The sequence below is a fragment of the Chroicocephalus ridibundus genome, chromosome 4 (assembly GCF_963924245.1).
Source record: "Chroicocephalus ridibundus chromosome 4, bChrRid1.1, whole genome shotgun sequence".
NCBI lineage: Eukaryota > Metazoa > Chordata > Aves > Charadriiformes > Laridae > Chroicocephalus > Chroicocephalus ridibundus.
The window spans coordinates 18,464,580-18,482,088 of record NC_086287.1 but is presented as its reverse complement, the minus strand read 5'-3'; the positions used below and the strand labels follow the sequence as shown (position 1 = coordinate 18,482,088).

Genomic DNA, 17,509 nt, shown 5'->3' with positions numbered 1-17,509 from the left:
GCCAGGGGACGGTGGCAATCACGCCCTGTGTGAATGGTGACATTGGATTTGAGCAGCTGTGTTTGTGCCAGGGCTGGCGCTGGTCATCCTGCTAAGCTGGGGGGGAATGTAGAAGTCCTGGTGGCTTTGAGCTGCGGGGGCAGGAGGCCTGGAGCTGTGGGACAGCGGATAGCGTTTCACTCGGTCAGGCGCTGGGTGCCATCCAGCTCCTAAAGCCCGTCAGCCGCCTTTGTGGACTTCAGTGGGAATTGGGTCAGAGCCCTGTCTGGGGAGAGGCTTGTGGAAAACAACCAGAAAGCAAACGTAGGTGCTTAGTCTCCTGCTCAGAGCTCATGTCTGCTTTTTGACTGAATTGCAGCCAGGTCTCCACTCCAGAGGTTTACTTGCTTGGTTACGCGAGTTCAAGTACGGCAGGGAGTCGCAGTCTCAACCAGCTTGGCTGTGCCAGGAAAACCCTTCGTAGGTGCAGTCTACACTGGGTTGAGAATCCTTTAATTGGTGCAGTTTATCTAATCTAGCGAGACAGTTTAAATGCAAAAGGGCAAGACCTCTTCTTATCTTCTTAAATTGTCTAGTGTCTGAAAGGCTTTGTAGCTTTACTTCTCCCTAGTCCAGCCCAGCTTGAGGGTTGTTAACACTGCTCTGCACTCTGCTGCCTGTGCGTTTTCTCCTCTGGTGTGCTGCAGGAGAGCAGGAGCAATGTGGGATGGGGCACGGTACCCGTTTCTTCCTTGACAAGGCTTCAGAAGTGAAAGAGTTGAAGAGCTACGTTTCAGAACTGGCCCATGCCTTCAGCAAACCCAGCAAAACTTCATATCCCAGCACACTTTTCTGAATTATAAGTTTACATTAGTTCAAGGGAAGAATTTTGTCAAAGAGAAATCTGTAGAGATGGCTAAGTGTATAGTGATTGCATTCTTCTCGAAGTTGCTGAGCAAAAATTGTTGGAAGTGAAGAGGACACCAGAGGAAACTATCAAATATGTCTGCTGAACTTTATTCCTCCTTGCGTGTCTGTTGCGGCCACTGTTAGAGACAAGATACTGAGTTAGATGAAATTTCGGTCTGGCTTACTAAGGCCACTCTTTATTTTCTACATCTGCCTTAGCTTTCTGTGGCCTGATCCCTTCTCTGAGGGAGATAACCGGGCACAACTTGTTGCGGTATGCATTAGTGGGTATGGTTATAACCCTGCTGCTTTGGCCGGCAGATGTAGGCAAACCAGGCCAGCTGTAATTCCAGCATCCAAGAGCTGAGAAAGTGTTTTGTGTGTTTTTCTAGGCAATTTCCTAAGGAAGTAAGCTTGATGGAAACGTATTCTATGTATGAACTTGGGCTCCTGCTTGTCCCTCCATCTCCTTCCTTAGGATTCTTTAGCTGATTTCAACCTAATTTGGGAAGGGGTAGAGATCTCAAGGATAATCCAGTTTCTACAAATATAATGAAATTTAGAGCTGGTGAGGAGACACGTCCCACTAATGGATGTGAATGTCAGCACTTACTCAGACATGAAAAATCACACAGGGAGAAGATCTTAAGAAGAACCTCAGCCATGGGAAAAGCTTCCTGGGCCCAGCAATTATGTCGGATACCAACGTTCATGAATTCTACTGCTTTTTCTCTTATTTGTGTTATTTCTCTGGACCCCTACTTATCCAGGTTTAAGCCCTGAATGGAAGCAGTCTCAGAAACAGCAGGAAAAAATTTATTTTTTTGACTTGTATTACAATAGATCTTAGATGTCCAAACAGAGATCAGGATCCCATTGTCTTGGGTGCTTTCCATCTCATACACAATAATAGAAAATCCCTGGTCTGAAGTGCTTAAAACATCAAATGCAGGCTGAGGAGTGAAACTGGGTCACCAGCTCACGCACCAGGTTTGCATGCAGGCTTGAGGGCTTTGAACTTGCTTCCTCCTGAGCAAGAGCCCTTGGGGCCATGCGGTTCTAGCTGCCCTTCTAAGAACTCCCCAAAGGCTTGCTCAGATTGTAACTGAGGTTATTATGATGCTGGTGATACTCTCCTGCAGTCAATGCTTCAAAAATTAAGTGCTGAGTATTTGCCTCCATGTCTAAATCAAAAATGATTGCCTATGTCCGTCCTCTTCCTTCACAGAACTTTATTAGATGCCAAATAGTCCATTTCTCTCTTCTGTGGGGTGGGAAAGGAAGGGAAGTGTCAGATTTGAGAAGATATGTTTGTGTTTCAAATGGTATGGGTATTTTAACTATTGTCTGCTTTGTTGGTCTGTTGCTAAAGGGCAACAAACTTCATTCCTGTTCCCAAATGTTGAGTGGCTGGGAGATGAGATCACACTGTCTGAGGGTCATTTGCTGATACATCACCTTTGTTTAAATTCCTACCATATTATGTTTTCTAACAAAAAAAGTGCCTGAAAGAACTACTGGTGGCCCAGAGTGACTAACACGTTGAGTTTGTCTCAACACAAGTTTGAAAACTGGGCAAGAATTCCTCAAATTTAAAGTTTTGTTATAATTTCAGGCCTGATAAGGACTTCAGGGAGGTTAATTGAATACTTAGTGAATGGTTAGAGAGGGTGGGCTCCAAAACAACTAAGAAATAAATGACTTATTTAATAGTCTGGCCTTCAATGTTACACTGGACAATTCCAAACTATTCTTGCTGAAAACAGCAGTTTTAGTTAAATAGAACACTTAAAGGAGAATTATATTTTTCATAAGCAAGAAACTGTTGTAGGAGTTGAAATACTAACCCAAGTCATATAAGCACTTCTCAAAATTTGATTTAGTTTTAGCCAAGACTTCTGAAGGGCTTTTAATTCTTTCTGAGTCAAGCTCTTGTAAGATGCTCCAAAGTGAGATCAATAAAACTACAATTTTCCGTGGAAAAAAAGAGAGGAAAAAGACCAAAGACTGCTTATGTGAAGCACCAGTATCTTTTAAGAGATGCACAGTGAAGAGAACTGGCTTGGGATCTTTCTCCTAAAGGAAATGTTGACTGTGTAAAAGAAAGAAGAAAAAACTTCATGCTCAGATGATGCGAACCCTTGTGGGGTTTTTGCCATTATTTGAATCTTTGGTTTCAAGCAGTCACGAGAGCTTATACTTTGTGACACGTCTTGTCTCATCAAACACTTTATTTTCTCCCTGCTGAAGATTTCCACAGGAAATCTCCAGCCAAACCATAATATTAGGCGTGATTCTTCCCTTGTTTCCACTGCAGTAACACGGTCTGAGTGGCAGGGGTAGACCTATTTTTGCTAAAAACTCAGGCTGTCAAGAACTGGCCCTTCTACTGGAGTGGAGCGGGAAGCAGTTTGGAGAAGTCTGCATGCATATTTTCATAAGAGATGTCACGCTCAGGGGGAAGTTTGGATCCACAGGATATGGAGGCAAGGCAGCCCACTTCCCCCATGGCAAAGCTTCTCTTTTTTCGGAAAACGTCCCTCCCCTGTGTCCTGGCAGGACTTGGGTCACGCTCCAAATTCCATCCTGTCCCTCTGCTTCCTGCCCTTTCACCCATCACCAGAGTGATAAAACACCCGTCCAAAGGCGTTGCAGAACCGATTGCTCTGCTATACTTTCAGAAATTAAAAGTAATGTTGCAAAAGCTGGTTTTGTGGTAATTTCAAAGGGTCCGTACTGATGTGAGCTGCCCAGCATCTCGAGAGTTTCAGTGTCTGAAATCTCTTATGGTCCAATGAAAATCCCAGCCTCAATGCTTAGATTTTGTTTTTGCATAGACTGCTCTTTAGCAACATGAGAAATGGTCTGGGTCTGTCATGTTTGCACTGACAAAAATGTCCCTCAAGGAATGGATCCTTCAGATTTGGGGTTTTGGATTGATAGGCTCAAGCTGAGAAGTAGGACTTCACAGGAGCAGAGGAAACTGCCCCTAGGAACAGATCACCACCCAGATACAGAAGAAAATCCACCCAGATGTGGATTTTCTGGCATTTTTGAAGCATCTGACCTTGGTCACTGTTGGAGGTAGGATGTTGGATTGGAGAGAGAGTAGTTTTTTCCAATTTGGTTGTTTTTCTGTTTCCCTAAATCCAAGGCTCTGTAGATAGAGCTGTTTTTTGGGTCCAGTAGGAAAAGTTAGTTTGTGTTGATATTTCTGTTCACAGCGAACTGTGGGACTGCTTCAATGAGACAAGTTGTCCTAAAAGTGTTGCTGTAGCTGTGATTGTCTATGACTGTAAGCAAGGAGAGGTTTGTAGCAAGGTCAGCAGTATCAGCTGGTCCAATAAAAAATACTACCTTTGCCTTCAAACCTTTCCTCACTTAATAAACTAAGGTACTCCTAGGGCAAGTTAAACAATAAATAATGCTGAGCCTGAAAAAAATAGCTTGGTGTACATGTTTCAGCTCACACAAAGAGAAATCTACCCTTTGAGCTGCTGAATGCTGGGGAGGGAAGGAAGCTGGTTATCCTGATGGCGAGGTCTGGTGATCTTGAGAGTAGGGATGCTGATTTGAGGGGGGAGTTTTAATCAGTAAGTTATGAACAGATTACATGCAAAGTCACATTTGCTGGTTGTTCTCCCCACGTTGCCACCCTTCCCAGCCCTAGCCCATGTTCTTCTCCTGGCATGTTCTTAAGATTGTGCTTTGGAGGTTGGAGAGGTAAAGATTTAGAGATGAAACAAAGGGGGAAATCTCAAGAGGTGTTAAAGGTGGTTGAAATATCAAGCTGGGGTATAGAAGTGTGCTCATGTTCTAGTTCTGATGCCCTTGAGGAGAGGTTATGGTGAGCTTTTTTTTTTTCATTTTGACTTCTTCCACGCTTTCCAAACATGTGGCAGTGTCCCTGTTTCCCTGAGATGACTGCTAGACACTGCACAAGTATCTCGTGGCCACTGAAAGTCTCCTGGATTTGTATATTTTTTTGAGACAGTTGGGCACATGGAACAGCTTTCTCTTTAGGTTCTTTATATTGTCCTGGGAAACCTGCTCTAAGTGACTCTGCTTGAGCAGGGCGGATTGGACAAGATGACCTCAAGAAGTCTCTTTCCACCTCAACCATGGTGTGATTCAGCCACTTAACCTAGAGTGTATTTCTAAGTCTGCAATGGGCTAATCTGGATCCTGGAAGCAGCATTACCTCCAACAATACCACAGAATTACCTTGTATTCATCTTTTGATGTTCCACTTAACTTATTGGTAGGTAACTACCGTGTTCTTTCACACAGTGCTTTAGTCTAGACCAACCCATAGGTAGGTAAGCAGGGTTAGGAGGTGATGTCCTGCCAATATATCTGGCAGCCACCCCTTCCAGGCCGTCTCTTTAAAGCAGATCCTGCCCATTTCTCAGTGTCTCCCAGCCCCTTGCTATCCTGTCTGTGGCCCTGGCCAGGCTCAGCATGCCAAAGGAGACAAAGCCTCCTCCCGCATATCTTGGGCATAGCTCAGCCACATTCTTCAATGACTGTTTTTCCCCAGTGACCTTACTCCACAGCTCTGGTGGTCAGTTGACTATTATGCTGCGAGTTTACCCGCATTCCTCCACCCACTCAGGCAAGCACTGCCCGCTGAGAAAGGGCGGCAAGGCAGGGAGGAATCCAACCGTCTGGGGACTTATTCAAGGGAAAAAGAAATTCCAGGCCTTTGGGACTGTTTTGCCCATCACTTCTCCAGCAACAGGGAGGTTGGAGCAGCTGCGTGAAGAGGGTCTGACCGCTGCGGTTGCCACACACCCTGCAGTGACAGGCATTACCATGGCAAGCTAGCAGGCTCCCCTTGTCGCCACACTACTTGGCCCTTTCTTCACATCGAGAGGAAACCCCAAGGAAAACAGCCTGGAGAAACCTTCTCAGAGCAGTTGCCACTTGTTATGTTTGTGGGGGCCTTGCAATAACAGGTTTAGCTCCTCAGCTCCCCACCTTTGAAGGCTGTGAAGGCTGCTAAGCTAAGGATCTTTAAAGACTGTAAATCATACAGCTTGTTGGTTTTGAGAGCCTTTTAATTTTGACCACTTAATGTGCAACTTCTAAAATAACAATTTTATTTTTTTATGTATGTGTCAGAGAGAAAGAGACTAGACATGAACTAGATAGGGAGTTGCAATGCAGATGATTTTTCAGCTCTGGAGCCAACTCGGACAGATTACAGTGGAGAAAGGTTTGCACAGTAAGAGGAGAAGGGTAGAATCCTGCTATTTTATTATTACCATGGTTAGATTAGAAATGTTAAGGATTTGTGAAGAAATGACTAAGTCAGGAAAATTTATGATTCTCATAGCTCACTCAGCCACTCTGCACATCCTGTATATTTTCTGACATACTTCCAGCAGCATAAATATTAATAGAGTAATACTGACATTTAGGGTCTGATCCAAGTCTCATTAAATTCAGTGGAAACACTCCCATTGTCTTCAGTGGAAGATGGATCATGGTCTTGAAAAGGAACAAAGGAAGAGAAAATACCAAGTGGGGCTTCGTGGGGCTAAATAATGTTGTTATCAAATCAGAACTCCTCCGCTTCCTGACTCTGAGCATTTTGCTCTGTGACCTTTAACGTTAAATTATTGCCAAAACAGGAAGAAGAAATTAAGGCTTGATAAGGGTTGAGATGGTCACAGATTTTACCAGCCTCACTGATGGAATGTGACAATTTCTTCAATGGGAATGAGTTGGGCGTGAATTGTTCATCAGTCGTTTTGATTTATTCAACCTTTCAGCCCTATAGTTTGCAGTGGCAGGGATTACTAGAAACTCTGCAAAGAAATTCTTTCTCCCACTTAGTTTATAACCTCTACAGGCACATGAAGAGTTACAGAGAGAGGATTAGCTATTGTAAAATGGCTCCGTTTACTTCCCTGAAGAGGTAGCCCAGAATCAGCTCTGTGGATACCATGTGAAGATCTATTGCAAAAGCTTTTTTGGCATTGCAATCTCTCTCTCCTTTTCTAGATCAAAATCTTTTCCCCAAACCTTTCTGCACAGCGATTAGTTACAGCTGTGTTTTGCAAAGCCACCTAGGGAATTTGGATGTCCAGTTCCCATAAAGTTTAATGTGAATGAGGTTTCCAAGCAGCTTTGAAAGTTCAGCTGAGTTAGGGCTGGAACCTCCTGGTTTTGATACGGTTCTGTATATGGAACCCCTGCATCTCTGGATGACAGAAGAAAGGGAAATTTGAGTTTTTGTCGTCACCTTGCAGAGCATAGGCCTTGATGAAACAGCTAAATCAGAGGTTGCAGCACCTGCAGAAGTCCCGCTTCAAGTCAAAAGACAGAAAAGTAATTTTTCCAGCATTCTCCATGATTGTTAGGACCAGATTTCCAAGAGAGTCCCTCTTTGCACCCAAACACAGGCCAGGTTTCCAAAGGGTCATTTTATGAAAGCACAAATGCAGCAGCTCAGTACACTGAGTTCTCCTGAAAATCTGGGCAAGGATGGAGTGACCACAGAAGATGCTGTACTCAGGAGTACATGGCAAGTTGCAGGCCAGTACAAACTGTAGGGTACGTTGCCCTGGAGAGGTTATAGGTGAACGTGTGAACTTTCCAACCATGGCCACCCACAAAATTTCCAGTTCCTCCTCTTGTTCATGTCTGATCTGTGAAGTACAGGTACATGCAGGCAGCCTGTCATCTCTACTGTTTGAGGAAAAACATATGTGGAGTAACAAATGGAAGAGCCAAGTGAAACTGCTCAAGAATTGCAAGAGCAAAAGCTGGACCTGTTCTTTGGCTTTGCCACATGATGGGTGGAGACAGCTCCAAGATACCGACATCTACAGAGGTGATACCTTCACTATCTCCAAAATATACGTTAGGAAGACAGAGAGGTGGAGAGAAGGGAAAGGAGAGAGAAAACACTTCTAGTGCAACTAACTGATACTGAAGCCTCATGGAAAGAGATGGTTATTTAAGCAGCAGACTTCTCAGAAAAGGAAGACTTTAGAAATATTTCCTGTAGCTACACCAGGGGTCTACAAATCTTAGCCAACAATCTGGAGCTACATTGGTAAACAAACATGTACTGAAAAAAAGAAAGACTTTGAGAAATAGGTCCAAGGCAACTTAGATGACTAGCTTTCCAGTGTCAGTACTCAGTAGCCACAGGAGCAATAAACCAAAAAAGATTTCCCCTTAAGTAAAAACCAGAAGCAGCTGTTTATGATCAGTCCTGTTTGGAGCCTCCAACATCGTAAAACTAAACCTGCAGTGACCTGAGTGAACGTAAAGATTTTACAGGGCCACAAAGTATATGCATGTTTGCAATGCTGTAGTAGAGGAGAAGCCAACTGGAGGACTTGAACCAGTCCCCTACATCTTCCATTTAAAAGCTGTGCTGCACATTAGCCCTCAGAGGACAGGAACGGTGTGTTGCACTTTTTTGAACTCTTGTCATACTGTTTGCAGTATGTGTCTGCCAGGCTTTTTACTTTGCTGCATCTCTACCACCTTAGCTCTGGAGAGTTCATGGGCTTCCTCAGCTGTCATGAAATTAGCAGGTACTCAAGGAAGTGGTGTTGGGTACTCTGGGGTGGCTTTCTATCCAGGAATGACCTGAATAAGGGGCTTTTATGCTGCTGGTTGGTCAGATGAAGTACATCAGAACTCCTGTTCTGATGGCCTTTGGATAAATAATGGTGAAGGTTGGATGCTGTAGACCAAATCTTACTTGAGTCACTCACGTTATCAAACATTGTTTTACCCTTTAGCTCCAAAAGAATGTCTTTTTTGTTCCATGCAAGTTTTTTTTTTTCAAAATACAATTTTTTTTCAAAACTTTTTCAGAAAGTTTTTTTTCAAAGTGCTGCTTGATGTGATCTGAATGTTGTCAGGTAGGTGCAAGTGCTTGTAAGCCTTAACCTACTCCAGGAAAAATGATCAGTGTGACTTAGGTAAACACATGCGCCTCATCTGAGGGACTTGGTGCTCAGCGGCATTTTGTTCAGCTTTACGCAACCACGAAAACGCCTTTAGTCCTTAGAAAGTTCAGATGGAAAAAAGAAGTGGACTGGTCTGACTGAAAGGAGCTCACTCTGTGAAGGCAAAGCGCAGCACTGCCTGGTGCAGAGGTGAGCCGTGGCTTCGTTTGCCGTGCAGCCCTCTTCCTCCGCATGAAACAAAAGTTGCCTCTCCCCACCCCCATTTGCATTGTTTCCTCTCCTCTTTTTTTTTTTTTTTTTTTTCTCTTCCGGTCAAATATTTAAGCAGAGATTTCCTTTCTGGTGGTGTGCCAAGCAGCATTCCAGCTCCTTTACTCTGCCCCCTTCAAAAATAAAAAGGCTGACCCCAATTTCCATAACCAAGGAAGGGACAGGTAGCCTTTGTTTGTGTTCCAGAGCATGACTGTTTTTCTTAGATTCACACCAAAAGAAGAGAAACGATGCTGTTATTCAGAAGAGGAATTGGCCAGTGACCCCAGCAAATGCAGTAGCAACAGCAGCGAAATGGGTGGTATGAGCCGAATGCTTTTTGGTGATGAACCTTTGGCTTCAGCCAATTCCTTCTCTCACCCTCTTCCTCTCCCCTCTCTCCCCACAAGATTTTCCTTTTTTCTTGTGTTTGAGGCACATCAAACCCTGGAATAGCCCTCACAGGCATTAGTCACCAGTGATTAAAATAGCCACTAAGCAGGCAAGAGCCTGCGATGATTTGTGCTAAATTGGGTGTATCTCTGTTTGTAGCAAGGGTTGCTAATTTGCAAACCTCCCTTGTTATTATCATCATAATTTTTATTAATAGTGCCAAGGGGGCTCCAGCTGACATTAACGTTCCATTTCATCTGCTGCTGTACAAAAGCGGGGAAGAGAAGAGTTTGTCATCTAGATGGGCAATGTAAAAATCGGGAGAAATGAAGGGCTATCTGGTCCATACGGCTGAAGCACAGAGGTCCCATTGGTGGCTGCTCAGGAGAGGGGAACACCAGACCTGAGAAATGGGCTCAAGTCCCCCTGGTTCTGAGCAGGTTCCCAGCTGGGTGACTGCTCATCACCTCCCTGCTGGCAGTGGGGGACTCGGTGGCCCGACGCAGGCAGAGCTGCTGCCAAGGTATGTGCTGTGCTGCGGGTTGAAGGTGATGCTTCTTGGAAGCAACAGAGTGTGCAAAGACAGAAAGAAATCAGAAACACCAAACAAAAAGGGCACATTGTTGGGTTTTTGTGACAATAAACTCAACTGAAAGGGTGGAAAATTCACCTTTGTCCAGAAAAGTGTCCAAAACTGTAATTGCAGATGCATACCTGCATTTCCTCACCTACAAAATGGAGGCAGCAGTGTGACCTCACAGGGCCCACCTGTGGTTTAAGGGTCCGATTTTATACATACGCATGATCTTGGACCACTCCCAGTGACCTGAGTGAAAAGCCCGTTTGTAATAAGAATGACTGATATAATATAGTGACCAAATGTATGCATTAAATACGTCAGCTTCCCCTATAGTCATTAGTATCTGTAGTGGTTAAAGTTTTCATTTCTAGAGCCTAGAGGAAGCTGTAAGGAGTTACCCCATTTTTTAGCCCATTAACTCCATTACCAAAAAACCTCTGTGGTTTTTATTGCTCGAAGTCTTGGGTTCTGTCCCTGCTGATGGCTCATGGATAATACATGTCTTTGATGCAGAACAGAAATTGGAAATCTTGTAAGAGCAACTTAGGTCAGGCTGCGAGTATATCAGAAGGGTTTTTCCCTCTGCGTATCTGCTTCCAGCTGAGAGGAAGTTACAAAGAATGTGTTTAAAATCAATGGAATTAGTCAAACTTCTTTGACTCATAATAAAGATTTGGATTTTTTGAGATTTTAAGTGAAGTTTTGGCTCCAATCTTGTTTTGTCTGCATTAGTCGCATATCTCTAACTGTATAATAAACTACAAGATCTAAGCAGGATTGCTAGAGCTCTGCAGCAAGCACCACTCCTGCTGCCCGCACTGATGGCAACAGTGGTGGCTTTCCAGAGAGGGCACATTTTAAGTATCAGTTGTTAATTTGCATGTTAAGGTGTGGTGAATTGAGCTAAGCAGAGAAATCAACCTGCAGTTAGTTGAAATACAGTGGTGCGTAATTTGAGACTGCTGCCACCAGATTAAAACTGTGAGCGCTTTGCTCACCGTGAAGGGGATCCCTGACTGGGGAAAGACACTAATGAAGCACTGAATGCTGAGATGCGATTAGACTCTTTGCCATTGACATGACTTGAGCGTGGACTTCAAGCAAAGTGTCTTTTTGGCGTGCAGGGCGAGTGTGTGGGAAATGTTGTACCAAGCTGTGAGCATGGAGAGATGAGAAAGTTGAGTGATGAGGCTCGGGAAGGCTTCGGAGTGGCTGTGAATGGATGTGCAGGGGAAGGACGAAGTGAGGGTGAGCTGTGAAAATTAGTCAAAACGTCTCTTGTCTTCAGCCAATTTATTTCGGTTTTCCTGTGAAAATGTCACAGGGACAGAGAACGGACGTTTTGCTGATGGCTCCTCCAGCAAGCAGTGTGGAGGTTTGGGTTTGGTGATGCCGTGGAGCTGGAGATGAAGGTGGAGGTGACGGGGCTCATTCCTCCCAGCTGCAGGACTCGGGGGGCTGTGCCTGCTGGGGTGCTCCCCTGATGTGCTGACACTGACCATCACGCCTGTTCATGCTGTTGTAACTTGGACTGTCCCTTTGGGTTTTATCCTGCCCGGTGGTTTTAGCTCTCACTTGATTACTGAGAGGCAAGGAGATGAAGAATCTGTGAAGCAGCAAAACTACCTTTTCATTATACATTTCCAAAGAGACGACCTCAAAATATTCTGAGAATCTACCCCAGGGGAAGAAAATCTCCAAACCTCCAATTAAGATACTGCCACAGCACCTCATTTTAGCGAGCTAAGAGCTCTCATTAGATCCTTCCCAAGCCACGTCCCAGCTACAGACTTTCTTCCTCCAATACCCTAGATGGTGGGGGGAGAGATGGGAGGAAAAAAAAAAGAAAACCAAAAGGAAAGAAAAAACCCAACCCAGCCCACTTTCCAAATGCTGTTCAGTCTGCACTGGTTATATAACATGATTGATAAAGTAGAGGAGTGAGCGGAGGTCAGAGCCTCAGGATGCCGGCTCCCCATGCGATGAAGGAGCTTTTTGTGTGGATGTGTATGTGTATGGGGGATGAGGGTTGTGTCTGTTTCTTGAAAAACCCTCAGACGCTCTCCAAAGAATTCCAAATTTAAAGCGGTGTAAAATGCTCCATCAAACATGTTTTACAGTCTCGACGTCGCTGCCTGTTAAATCTACTCCAGTGGCTGTTTCTGAGAGCTTTTGAATAATCTCTTGATAGCGCTTTTCTTGCTGCTGGGCAGAGTCTTCGTGGAAAATGGGGACAGTTGTTTTATAGCCCTGTCTGGATGGAGGAAACCTTGGAGGAGGCTGCTTCACCCAAGGTCACGCAAAACACGTAAAATATATTCTACCTCCAAAAATAAACAAGGTATATAAATATGACTGGGCCAGGGCATGAAGCAGGAGTCATTGAGGCATCTGGGGTCGGGGACTTGCTTTCAAATTGAACAGAGACCACGGCATAGCTGTCACCTAGAGGTGTTTTCCTGAAGCTTTTCTTGTTTCTCCGTAGTGCCCAGGAATGGGACCATGCACAGGGAAGCCAGAAGAGAGATTTCTGTAGGAGATCAGATGGGAAATCACTCTTCCACCTGGATTGCCTCAGAATTGGTGAGTTCCTAGAGGTAGCCACCATGCCGTTAGCTTGCATGGAGATAATGCATCCCAGTCCCTTGCTAATGCTCTACTCGTTCACATGCTAAAGGGACTCTGCTGGACTATTAGGACAGCTGCATTGCATTTCAACAATTCATTCATCGCATATTCAACCATCACGTCTTGTGTGAAGTACCCAAGACTAGGACTTTCAAATCTGCCCAAAAGACCAAGGAACTAGACTTCCATTGGTTGGTTAGGTCTAGGTGGTGGTACTGGTGCAGCAGAGCTAAAATGCACTGTGATAAGACATGATCTCAGCATCACTGTGCCCCGACAGGAAAATAAACATCTCGGCTTTGTCTCGCTATTTGTTTTCCACCAATATCTTGACTCTCCCTTAGCATGAAACCATTATCCTGCATAGCAGCATGAAACCATTATCCTGTGGCATTTCTTCCTTTCTACAAAGAAACAGAATGGAGGAAAGTATGGCCAAGGGCTATAATGTTAGGAGCAATAGGAAGAAATCAGACATGGCAAAATTGCAATTCATTCCAAAGGAAGAAGATGCATCAGCCATGGCTAGGACTTGACTGTGGTGAGGCTCTGCTCATAGACAGACAGTTCTCCCTTGGATCTGTTTACAGTCCAGAGAGATGACAAGTGTGGTAATCCTTTCTCTTCAGAGGGAGAATTTGGATACAAAGGGTTAATTTTTTGCCTTTGTAAATCAGCAGGACCTTTGCTGCAGCCAGGAGTGGAGTTTCACTGTAAGCCATTTGGCCAAGGTGTGTGTGGCATGTCCCGTTTCAGTCCCTTACCCATCCTTCTGCGTGCAGTCCAGTTTTCGACTTTATAATGTGAATTATCATCGTAAAGTAAATACTCATTTTAGAGGTAAATCAGGCTTGTGCCCGATCTCGTGCATTTTTATGTTGTCCCTCATCCCTTCATGCAGTCGTATGCATGCCACTGCTGGCCAAAACCTGTGGACCGTCTGTGCTGTAGCTGGCAGCAGATTGTCCCTCCAGGTAGGAGACACATCAAGCCACGCTCCGCTCTGACGAGCAGGATGTGGACGGGAAATGCCTGTGAAATGTGGGCGCAAACATGCGTAGGATAGCTCTCACATCGGGGACGATTCAACCCTTACACGGTGTAAACGCGGTCAGGTCCTTGTGCCCAGAGAGCAGGCTCTGAGCAGTGCAGCCGTTATCCATGTAGTTCGGGTCATTTTTGTGGAGAAGCGTCTGGAGGGGACACAGAAACTCAGATCTGGCCTTTCAGCACTAATGCTCGCTCCTGGGTTAGCTGGCTTGAGGTTAGAGCCAGGCAGCAATCACCCGAGTTATTTCTGCAATGAGGAATATGTGCAGAGTCAAGCAAAAAACATCTCAGAAGAAATGAATTACCAGCCAAATATAGATTATTTCATTTTGAGGGACATCATCCAATCTACTTAAGTTCTCAGTCATTCAGCAACTTTTAATGTGTATTAATGCCTATATTTATTATAATCATGCATACTAAAAGCCCAGCCTGTATTATGTCTTTCTTGCTTGTTACTGGCGTATAATATTCGGCAGGGCAATGCCTTTTCTGTTTTCTGAGACACTGAGTGCACAAACTCCTCATGTGTAAGTATTCCCCCATAGACTTTAGCCCCTTTTTTTTTGTGGCAATAAGCAGGAGAGGGTAGAGACAGAGCAGGGTCATTTTCTCAGTGGGCTAGTTTCTTTTAAACGCATCCTCTGGCACTGATTCAGCAAGAGGTACAGATATTCATTTGTGGTAGCTTTGGTGTGATTTAAGCATGTGCCTAAACTTAAAGATAAGCTTTGTGTTCTGAAGAATAATTGTCCTAATGCTTTATTTGATGCTGCAACTGTGAAACTGCTCAATTGTGCAATCTGCTTGAGCCAAAGTAGTACAGCAGACAAAGACAGCTAAACCCAATTAATTACAAGTCCCACATAAGTACAGCAAAACTCAGAGACTTGCTAATAAGCATCTTAGAAACCCCGTTGAAAATTGGTAGTCACCAAGTAATAAAATATGGAAACTTTTCTCTGATAAAGCTAAAAAGTGGTGATCTTTCTTCTGAAATACTGTAGCAGAAGCACTAATGAGATAAATGTATTTATGCCATGAATAAAACGCCTGATGAAAACTAATCTGAGAGATGGAATAAGTGATTGAAGCGGGCCAGGATTGTCAGTACGCTCCATCTGCTTTGCATCATTGGGCCGGGCAAAACATCAGAGCATATTGGTGAATCTGGCAGACGTCATGTTATTTTTATGTCATCCTTATTCTTCCAGGGCCTGATCCAAGCCCCACTGAAGTCCATAGAAATGAGTGGACTTTCCTTTACATCAGCGAGCTTTGAATTGGTTCCTTCCTCACTCACTGGTAACGTCAGGAATCCACGATGGGTTTTGGAGGCATTTTGACAGAGCAGTCGGGCACAACTGTGCTTTTGATTTTTAATACTGCATTTTGATGATCTTGTTATTGATGTATGGTGATGGCTGGAGTCCTGAGATAAAATGAAATCGGGAACATAACAAACTGGAAAATGCACACTGTTTTAGCAGCTAATGAGACTGTTCCCAGAAGTGCTGAAATTCAATGGGATTTAGAATCCCAAGGACCCTATTATTTTGGGAGATGGACCATATGCTTTCAAGGCGTTTGGGCAGCTCTGAAAACTTCATCCATCACTTCTATGAAGAGCAGCGTAGACCTTATGTAATATCACAGGCAGCAGCCAGAACTGTTGAGAGTAAAACCCGCAAAATGGCCTGATCTTCTATTGTTTCTGAAGGTGCGAATTCCTCTTTTCCTGATGTTAAGTAACTTTTGGGCGTTGTCCTCTTCTGTTAAGAGGACTCTGCTGTATGTTGCAAAAAGATGTTTATAAATTCCCTCACATGCCTGTCAATCCAGACATCCCTTCTATTCCTTTTATGTTTATTTATATAGACACATATAAAACCAACAATCTTACACTTATTAATCAAGGTGATTCAGCCCATGCCTCCCACTGTCTTTCTTTGATTCCAATCTTATTCCAAAAAACAGCCCTAAATATCACTGGGGTTACTCATAAAACGTGGTACTGCTCTGCATGAGTAAGACTATTTGGATCTGGCCTGGAGTAAAGTTACTAATTCTCAGTGAGAAGCAGAGCTAGACAAAGATTGCAAAATATTGTCCATTAATCTGTTCTTGAATTTTTAAACATATTTTTTGGTCTCTGTTCACTCGTGGATCTCTGAGCTAATGAACTTGTTGACAGGAATGTTCACCATAACAACCCATTTACAGCAAATATTGCAAGATCTTTGCACTCTTTCCTTCATTCAAAATAATACCAGTCTCCCTCCCCAAGAAATGACCTTCCTGTTTTAGAGTTTTGTCATTAATTGTGAATATTCACATTGGTAAGATATTTTGTTTGTTTTTCTAAATCCTCCTCTAGCAAGAAAACAGAATTAAACCACTTGAAGTAGAGTTTAACAAAGAAAAGACCTTGGAGGTCCAATGCCAAGGAGAAAAGATGGCCCAGAGGTTAGAGATGTGGACGTCAGTCCTCTGTCCCACCAAAGGCTGGGAAGTCAGCAGTGTTGCATCTCAACTCCCCGTGTAGGAGCACTCTACCTTGCAAGGGCACTAAATGTTAACAGCTTTCAGGACCTCAGATACGCTGGGATATGTATGAAGGATGCATAATACTGACAAATCATCCGCTTGTGACCCAGCTATAAAAAAAAAAGGGTGTAGAAATGATTTAGTTACAAATTCCTTACCTAAAGATGTCCTTTCGGCTGCTGGTGGATATTTTCTTCGGGGAGATTATTCATGGAGCAAGGTTCTAAAATAAAAATTGAGGAGGATGAAGCAAAGCTGGGCTTCGGTGAATACATCCAAATCCTAGACACATTGCAAACAATCTGAGCCTGTTCCCAGGCAACTTCCAAGTAGAAAATAGGCACAACTGTTCCGAATGATTTTCTCTATGATTTGTTTGCCTACCTGTACCGTCTTCTTCAGAGGCAGGCAAAATCAAGGGAGGCACAGTTGTTGACCTCAGCTTCCTTTGGATCTGGCCTGTAACGAGAGCTATACCCACACCAAGCTTCAAATTTCAAGCAGTTTGATGTGGCCTTTTACAGAGAAAAAAATTGACAGAATTTTTATTACAATAAGGAAATGCAATTTTTCATTCTCTCCTTGTTTCAGAAGGTCTGAAGGGATTTTACTCAACTTCCTCCTCTACCTTCAGGCAGAGACCAAATTTGAGAAATTGCAGCCCAATTTTGGAAAGTTCTCAGGATGTGCAGATTAGGGGCTCATGATGGGAAGCTGCTATTCAACATGCTTTTTTGTCATGCATGCTTCTGGGAATCTGCTGCAGACCAGGTGCCCCCTTCAGCCCCACTGTGTTCTGATTCATACTCTTCCATCAGAAAAAGTGTCTGATCAAAACAATGGCAGATTTTGCCCTGCTGGGGCCAAGGTGGCTCGAAGGTAGTCAAGATCTGGCCTTGCACAGGTGGAAATTATCTACCAACTTCTAGAGTGCCACATCCAGTAGAAAAACATAAATCTTTAAGCACGTTGCCCAAAGCTTGGCAAGGTCAATGCAGTCTGGCTGTTCAGTCAGAGGGTTTTGCCACTGAACCTATCAGCCCCAGACAAAACTACATGGGCGACTCAGGGAGGAGGAGAGGAATGACACCTGAATCCAGGGGTGCTCTCTTTAGTCAAAGTCATGGAACCTAGGCCAGGCTATAGCCTGGACCTTTGATGATGCAAGACTTCATTTAGTATTGACCTGCTTTTGCAATATTCAGTGTTCAGAAGAGTGCGGTGTGCCCTTACCAAG

At 44.0% G+C, this 17,509-nt stretch overlaps 1 long non-coding RNA gene across 1 annotated transcript in view; it reads left to right on the top strand.

Annotated features, from left to right (window-relative positions):
* LOC134514912 (uncharacterized) overlaps positions 1–16,571 on the top strand; it is a 71,434-nt gene extending 54,863 nt beyond the window's left edge. Inside the window, exons 3-4 of the long non-coding RNA XR_010070833.1 lie at positions 12,533–12,630; positions 14,940–16,571. This is a non-coding gene — a long non-coding RNA (uncharacterized LOC134514912). The remainder of the gene's footprint in view (positions 1–12,532; positions 12,631–14,939) is intronic.
* Positions 16,572–17,509: the final 938 nt, after the last annotated feature.